Here is an 8503-nt window from a genome sequence, read left to right as displayed (position 1 = left end):
GCATACCCCTTTTCTTCTCTGGGGTTCTATCTGGTGTAGACCCATGTAGGCCCTGTACATGTTGCCTTAGTGCATTGCTCCTGTTGATTTAGAGGGCCTTATTTGCACTGTGTCCTTTATCCCCTCTGGTTCTTACTCTCTTTCTGACTCCTCTTTCACAGGGTTCCCTGAGCTATAAGGTGAGGATTTTGATGGAGATATCCAATTTAGGGCTGAGTGTTCAGAAGCCTCTCACTTTCTACATAATGCCTGCCTGTGGATATCTGTTTTTATTTGTTCCCATCTGCTGCAGGAGAAATCTCTCATGATGGATGAACATGGCACTTATCAGTGTGTATAGCAGAATGTCACTAGGTGTCATTTTATTGCTACCCTTTTTGCTTGATTATTTTAGAACAGTGGTGTTTAGTTTTACTTTAGATCCATCTGATCTTGCATTTTTGGTAACTCAAGCAGTATTAACTATGGGTTCCAACTCACGAACTGTGCCTAAAGTCAAGTCAGATATTATATTGGTTATGCTCACAAGCTTTTTGTCACCTTTGCATTAGCGTATCTTGCAGGCAGAACATAATTGTTGGTTGTGTTCCAAGGGTGTGTGTCTGGATTGGTGTTTATATTTCTCCTTTAGGATTATGCAGAGGACCTTCCTATATTAAAGGCTGTAGCATGTTGGGGTGAAGACTCTGTGTAGGCATTGATTCAACTTCTCCATGTTCAATGAATTGTGTAGGTGTTGTCTTCAGCAGTAGGGTCTTGCTATCAGCTTGTGGTAGGTAATCTATAGTCTTGGCTACAGCCTTGGTTGTTTGGGGGATTCCTATGGGATCCCTTTTGCCAACAACTCAATTATATCAATCCTAATCTCAGTACTGGTAGCTTCATTTGGGGCTCTGTTTCCCCATTATTTGGAGATTTGATTCAGATCATTAGGGTAGTTTGATTAAGAATGGTCTTCATAGGCTCATGTATTGGAATGCTTAGTCACTCTGGAAAGGAACTATTTGAACTGATTATAAGAATGAGGATGTGTAGCTTTGTTTGAGTATGTGTAAACTTGTTGGGGAAAGTATGTCACTAGGTGTGAGCTTTGAGGTTTCAAAAAGCCCATGTCTGGTCCATTCTGTCTGTTTTTGCCTACAGTTTAGGATGTAGCTTGTAGTTCCTGCTCCTATGCCTGCCCACATGCTGCTATGCTCCCTGCCATGTTGATAATGAAATAAACCTCTAACTGTAAACTACCTTCCAACTAAATGATTTCTCTTATAATAGGAGCCTTGTTATGGTATTACTTCACAGCAATAAAAGAGTGACTAGGACGAATGCCTTCATATTTGTATGTCTTTTAGGAAGCTTCTGTCTATACTATGACCTTTAATTGAAGTTATTTTCCCATATATTCCCTCTCCTTCCCCCCCCCACTCTTCCTTCCCCTTTTCCACTTGATAATCCTATTCCAGCCCCCCCCCCCCCCGTCTGCTTATAACTATCTATTCTATTTCCTTTTCCAAGGAAGACCTATGTGTTGCCCACTAGTTTCTTACCTTCTGGTTCTATTGATTGTAGCTTAGTTGTCATTAACTGAACAACAAATATCCACATATGATTATATACCATATTTGTTTCTCTGGACCTGTATTACCACACTTAAACTTGGTTTTATTATGGGGTGTCTTATTTTTTTCACTCTATGGTGATTGAAAGCTTTGATTGGTATAGCAGTCTGGGCTGACATTCTGTAGATTCTGGTTTTTAGAATCTACACTGAAAAGTCAGGTGTTATTCTTTTTTGTTTGTTTGCTTACAGGGTTTCTCTGTGTATCTCTGGCTGTCCTGAAACTCACTTTGTAGACCAGGGTGGCTTCAAAATGACAGAGATTCTCTTACCTATGCCTCCCTGAGTGATGGGATTAAAGGCGTGGACCACCATCACCTGGCTAAGTCAGGTGTTATTGTAATGGGTCTTCCTCTATATGTTACTTTTCCTTTTTCCTTTGCAGCTTATAATACTCTTTCTTTGCTTCATATGTTTAATGTCTGATTATTATGTGCTGGGGGAACTTTCTTTTCTGGTTCACTCTATATGGTGTTTGGTATGCTTCTTGTACATTATAAGCATCACAGTCTTTTGGTTAGGTAAATTTTCTTCAATGATTTTATTGAAAATATTTTCTCGGCCTTTGAGATGGGTTTCTCTTCTATTAATCTTAGATTCCTATTCCTATTAATCTATTTTTATTAATCTTAGATATGGTCTTTTAAAATTGTCCTACATTTTCTGGATGTTTTGAGTTAGGATCTTCTTAGTTTTAACATTTTTGTCTGACCATTCTTCCGTGTCTTCAAAACCTAAGATTCTCTCTTCCATCTCTTGTTTTCTGTTTGTGAGGCTTGCCTCTGAAGTTCCTATATTTTTCATCTCCAGATTTTTGTTCAAAATTTTTTGATTTCCAGATCAAAACAAAATCATTTTGGGTTTTCTTTATTGTTTCTATTTCCACTTTCAGGGCATGAACTGTTTTGTTCATTACCTTGAACTATTTGTATTTGTGTTTTCATAGATTTCTTAGAGGCTTTTATTCATTTTCTCTTTAAGGACCTCTTTCATAATCATAAAGGTGTTTTAAGATCTCTCTCTTTTAAGGTCTTTGTTTTATGCTTCAGCTATGTTGCAACACACAAGGCCTACTGTGGTAGGGTAGTTGGGCTCTAGTGGAGAAATCTTGTCCAAGCTGTTATTGATTGCATTTTTACACTGGTATCTAGTCATCTGGGATTTGGAATATTGTAATTCTAGGATATAATGTCTATTCTTGCCTTTTCTAGGATGGGTGTTTTGATCTTTGGTTTTTGTTGCCCTGTCTGGCTTTTAGAAGTGTGGTAGTTGTGTATTGCACAGTAGGAGATTCTTCTGGGTTCCTACTAGGTTTGGCCACATGGGCTTCTGGGTGAAATGTGTTTCTAGATATTGGGAGCTGACACAGGAACAGGGTTGGGCTAGAAGGTAGGGTGATGGGGTCCACAGTAGGGAATAAAGCAGTGCCACTAGCATCTGCTTAGTCCCCTGGGAATGGGAGCAGGGAGTGAGTAGGAACCACAATAGGTAGCCTACTACAGAGCTGTGGATGAGACTGGGGGATAAGATTTGGAGGAGAGGAGGAAGAGTTAAGATTTAAAGTTAATTTTCCTGCTTCCCTGGCCTGAGTGGCCTGTGGGTTCCCATGAAGTGCCTGTTGGTGTTGGCCCTGGGATAAAGGTTTGAGGAAGGGTCTAAGTGATCTGTAGGAGATGGGGGCAGTGAGGAAGAGGTCTCAGCAGGTGTTCTGCTACAGAGCTGGGGCTGAGACTGGGGAGGGGTAGTGATTGGATTTGGAGGCAGAGGGGAGTAGTTAGCCTGCCTCCCTGCTTTCCTGGCTGGAGTGGCCTGTGGCTTTCCAGGTAATGAAATGAGCATTTTTTTTTAAACTTCTGAAATAAGCATTAGGTGTAAAGGGTTCAATGAATGACCTAGCAGGCACTCTCCAGATTCTAGAGCTAAACTCCTTTTCCTGACAAGCTGCAATAAAAATTCAAAACTGGGGCAGGACAAGCTTTGTTTCTATGATGCCTTTGTCCCTTCCCAGAGACAGATGTTGAAGAGTCAGGGTGCATACTTGTGAACACTGACAGCCATAATCGGAGATGGCTCAGCAGGCCTGTGTCCAGGGCCACATGCCTTACTTACTAGGTGAGCATGAAACTCCAATGCCTCTGAGGTAGCAGGGTTGCTGGTGAGCTGTGCTTTATTCTCCCTTTGATAGACTACTGGTTACCTTCAGGGAAGGGGCAGCCAGCTCTCCTAGTGGTGGCAGGAAGGCAGACCACAGCGGGAGAAGACAACAAAGACCACAAGGACTGGGGATATAAAATAGCAGCTTTAGCTAATGCAGGCAAATAATAACTGTCATTTGAAGACAGCATGGTGTGGCCTTCACTCTTTTGTTTCTTCCTTGGTCCTTTCTGTGGAGCTTCCTGGTTGGCCCTGTGTAACTACTGTGGTATCATTGTTGTGTAAGGCTGTGTATGACAGGCCTTTAGCCTGCCCATCACAGTCTTTGTTCTCAATGCATTTTGCAAAAGAAAGAAAGAGAAAGGATGAAAGGCACTTAAAGAGAGAGCAACAACCTTTTTTTGAAGTCTCTCTCTCTCTCTCCCTCCCTCCCTCCCTCCCTCCCTCCCTCCCTCCCTCCCTCCCTCCCTCCCTCCCTCCCTCCCTCCCTCTCTCTCTCTCTCTCTCTCTCTCTCTCTCTCTCTCTCTCTCTCTGTTCAGTTTCCTTTCCAGTGGGGTCAGACTGACAACATTATTATTGTGAGAGGCTGAAAGCAAGCAGAGAATTAATAAGAATTGCATGTTTATTTTAGAGCAGAGACTTGGGAGTCAGATGACTCCGGAGTGCTGGTCCTATGTATCTGCAGTTCCCAAACTGGACATTTAGCTACCCATCACTTTCACAGAAACTGAAATTTGCAATGCACTGAAGCAAGCTTGCAAACTCAGTTAGGCTTGGCATTTCGAGTGTGGCTTAAAGAAAGCATTGGGAATTGGCACTAGGGTAATGTGACGTCAATATTGATTGTCAAGTGGTGAGTTCTAGAACCACCCCAGCTATAAGGGCATATTTAAATTTGGTTAGTTGGAGTGGGAATACTGATTTTATGAGTGTGTGTGTCTGTGTGTGTATCTCTCTCTCTCTCTCTGTGTGTGTGTGTGTGTGTGTGTGTGTGTGTGTGTGTGTGTGTGTGTGTGTGTGTGACCATTCTATGGGCTAGAGTACTGGACTGAATAAAAAGGAGAAAAATGAACTGAGGTCTGGCATTGATTGCTCTCTGCTTTTTGACAGTGGATACAGTATGGCCAGCCTTCTTGTGTCCTTGCTGCTATTGGGTCTTTAAATCCTTGCTTAAGTTGCTTTTGTCCAGTATTGTTTCAGGAGCCCATCAGACTCCTTTGACACAGCTGATATCCAATTGAAAGCTTTTATTCCAGCTGGCTGGGACAACACTTGGGTGTTCAGGGATTGAGGTATGACCCTGAGTGTCTGGAGCATGTGATTTGTGAAGGCAGAAGCAGCATCATCCTCTCATCTTGCTCAGCAGCTTGTGGGATGGGGTGCTTTGCAAATAGGGTTGAAATAGTGCCTGTAGTTCAGGTCTCTGACTTTTCTTATGTGACAAGTGATATCATCACATGTCCTCATCTCAGTACACTGGACTTGGAACTTCTATATATTTTCACACTGAGACCTTTCCTTTCTTATTGGAGACTGTGGCAGCCACCAAAAGGGAGTGTTTCCTTACTTTGTCTCCTGTTCGTTGTGAGCAATGGCACTTGGCTGGCATTTCTAAACTGGGGGGAAAGGATGCTTAACTCACCTCATCTGATCTTGCCAGTAAATGTTTTCAGAGCAAACAGGAGGAGTAGTAATAAATATTTCAAGGCTGAAAAGCATGCTTTACAGCTCCACGGCCTTACAAATGTTCCCGTGCCACTGCAAACCTTCTGTGGGAGTGCATTAAGGTGATTCATAAGAATGGGAAGTTCACCCTCATCAGCCTGGCTGGACAGATTACCAGTGAACACGCTATTAGGCCAGTCTTTCTGCTTCTAGCATTACAGCTGGTGTTCATTTCTAATATGTCATGCTGAACTAGGTAGTAGCATTTACCTGTGCTACAAGATAGAAACATCTTTACAAATGAGCAGACACCATTTTCCTTGTGTATATAATAAATAAACCACTCAGAGAAGAATTAGTCTCCTAAAAGGCTTGAGAAAGTTTGCCCGAAGAACCAGCATGACTTGATAACGAGTCATTGCTAGAATGTCCCTTTCTATTAGGCTGCTTGGAGCTAATGCTCAAGGAATGCACAAGCATGGCATTTGTAACTGTCAATGCTAGTGATCAGCATTATAGTTGTTACTATGTGAGACAGTGTGTGCATGTGTGTGTGTGGGGGGGCGGGTATTGTGCTACAACTACTATTCAAGCAAGAGTTTGTCTACACATATGGATGTGTAAACTCTTCTGCCTTGATCTCCCCTCTTTGATCTTGGGGTTCATGCTTCTTTTCCTTTATCTTGCTTGGTGCCTGGTTTAGAATCCCAGATACCTGGTTGGGTTACTTTGCAGTTTCCTGTGTTCTGAATTGGCTTGGTAGGGAAGGAACAGTGAAATACAGAAATTACACTACTAAGTGGCCAGTGTGGTTGTGTACTTTCTATAGCCATCACATACAGCTGTTAGTCTTCAGGTCTACTTGTAGCTATGGGCGAAGACCCAGGTATGATATTGTGATACTGTTTTCAGAAGTTACAAGCTGGATTGCCCATTGCATATGACTAAGGATATAAATTATGGTTCCTCTTTACCATAGGATGTGATACAGTTACACAGGTGTATATTAATTTGAAACCATTTCTAAGAGGTAATGTCAAGTGATAATGGCAAGTCATAAAGCAATGCTTATTATTGGTTGATTGTTACATAAAAAAATCAAACAAATGGCTCTCTCCATTGTTATATATTATGCCTTAGGCATGAAACAGTGCTGGCCATCAAGCGAGGCATCAAGCTAGGATGAACAAAAGACAGCCATCAGCTCTGCTCTGACAAATAGGAGACCACCAGCAAGGTATCTCTTTGCCCATTGCTAGAGATTTAGAAGAGTTCTTTAAGGAAGCCATGTTACTGTTCTAGGGTCTAGATGTTCCATAGGAGAATGACAAAGACAGCAGAGTTTAAGTAGCAGAAATGGCGTGTGTGTGTGTGTGTGTGTGTGTGTGTGTGTGTGTATGTGTGTGTGTGGTTTTCCAAACTAGAGGTTTAAGTTCAAGGACCTCTAGAAGGGTTAATTATATTCTGATGCTTTTCTTTTTCTGTGCCATTCAGATGGATGCTTTTTTTTTTTGAGATTATAATTATGTCATTCCTTCCATGCTTTCCTTCCTCCAAAACCTTCCCATACATTTCCCCTTACTCTCTTTCAAGTTTGTGGTCAGATGCCACTTTTTAACCATGTCCTGCTGTAGTCTTGCTTCTGTGTACATACCCACACTGTCTCTATGTGTCCTAACCTCTTTGAGAAGGGGAGCTGTCGTATTAGGTTAGGACTTGTTCAAATGGCTTTATTTTAACTTAATCACCAATCTTTAAAGGCCCTATGTTCAAATATAATCACTTATGAAACCAATACACAAATTTTGACTGAGGATGCAATTCAGTCTAAAGACAAGCCCACATACCATTTTTCGAAGTTATCTTAGGGAGGGAAATGTGAGCCTTGGAAGAGTAGGGGTATATTTTTCATCATACAACTCTGACAAGTGTCTGAATAGATCTGTTTGCTAAATTCTTCTTAATCACAAGTGATTTAAAAATAACATGCTTTCCAGATCTTTCTGTGGTCTTTTTTTCCACTTACTGCACTGTGAGTAGCAGCATGCTTTTATTTTATGGAACCATGGGGTCAGTGGTAAATTACATCCATGCCCACTGATGGAATGGCTGTCAAATCATATATGGACCATTTATCACCTTCTCAAGGACCATTTTTTTTTCTTACATTTCTATTTATAATATGGTTGTTTAAGACCATATACTTTGTGAGGCGACTTGAAACACAATTCCAATTCTAACTCTAGGATGCATTCTCATCTTTACCCGGTGGCAATGTGTTTGTCTCAAGTATAATTAGGTCTCTGTTGGAACACAGATGGCACAAGTGTGTGGTAAATTGTCCCTTTTGTTTTTGCCTAGGAATAACAAACAAATGGGGGGGGCATAAAGTTTACTACAACTCCCTCCACCCCCTACCTGCAGTCTTGTGGCCAACGATGCTTTTCTTTTATTGGATAATTACTCCGGAAACTTTCACTTCTTTCCACTGTGTTTACTGAGAAATACTCTCATCCATTACCATCTGCCATGATATGTGGGCATGAATGTGCACATGTATAATGCATTGTGATGCTTCTGCAGTTGGCTAGTGATACCATGACTTCAGACACATGGGCACAAAATGTACATGTGAACCAAAATGTATGCATGGGCCCTTGCTCGTGGTGGTGCTATTCTTGGTGCCATTTCACTTCCTGAGTATTCTTTTCCATTGGCTGAAGGGCATTGGCCAGAAGCACCTGCTGTTCTCCACCCAAGGGATTTCATCTTGGCATAGGATTCAGACCGCCACTATTTCACCTCAGGGATCCAGAAATAGCTGTTGATGTTGGACAAATAATACTCAGCTCCAGTGACTTAGCTCTTCAGCTGGAATGACTTCAGTGAACACTCTCCTTTATCCACGAGGTTTCTCTTGTAATAGTGGCCTTGGTTGCTCATGCTGATAACTTCTTTAGGGACCCAGTCTTTGTTGGCTTCCTTCCTTATGTCCTTCCCTCACTTCCTCCCTTAAGAGTTTCCAAGAATCACTTCCGGATATTCTGTTTGCATTCACATAATCATCA

Source organism: Phodopus roborovskii, unplaced genomic scaffold, assembly GCF_943737965.1.
Source record: "Phodopus roborovskii unplaced genomic scaffold, PHOROB, whole genome shotgun sequence".
Taxonomy (NCBI): domain Eukaryota; kingdom Metazoa; phylum Chordata; class Mammalia; order Rodentia; family Cricetidae; genus Phodopus; species Phodopus roborovskii.
The sequence above is the reverse complement of the archived record's forward strand: the minus strand, read 5'-3'. Positions refer to the sequence as shown.